Source organism: Antrostomus carolinensis, unplaced genomic scaffold, assembly GCF_000700745.2.
Source record: "Antrostomus carolinensis isolate BGI_N321 unplaced genomic scaffold, ASM70074v2 scaffold48611, whole genome shotgun sequence".
NCBI classification, from domain to species: domain Eukaryota; kingdom Metazoa; phylum Chordata; class Aves; order Caprimulgiformes; family Caprimulgidae; genus Antrostomus; species Antrostomus carolinensis.
The window spans coordinates 1-228 of NW_010297139.1; positions in this window are offsets into that span (position 1 = coordinate 1).

Genomic DNA, 228 nt, shown 5'->3' on the forward strand with positions numbered 1-228 from the left:
ACATGCTGGGCCTGGCCCCCGCACACCCCGCATGGGTCCCAGCTGCCAGGGCTGGGATGGACCCCGTCCCATGGGGCACATCATGGGTCCCAGCTGAGGGAGAGCCCATCCCCGTCCCCTCTGGGCAGCGCGTATTGCAAGGCCCGTGTCGCTACAGGGATGTGTCACCATGCTCAGCCCAAGCTGGAGGTTTCTCTTGGCTTTGTGCCCGGGCACATCATGTGGCCA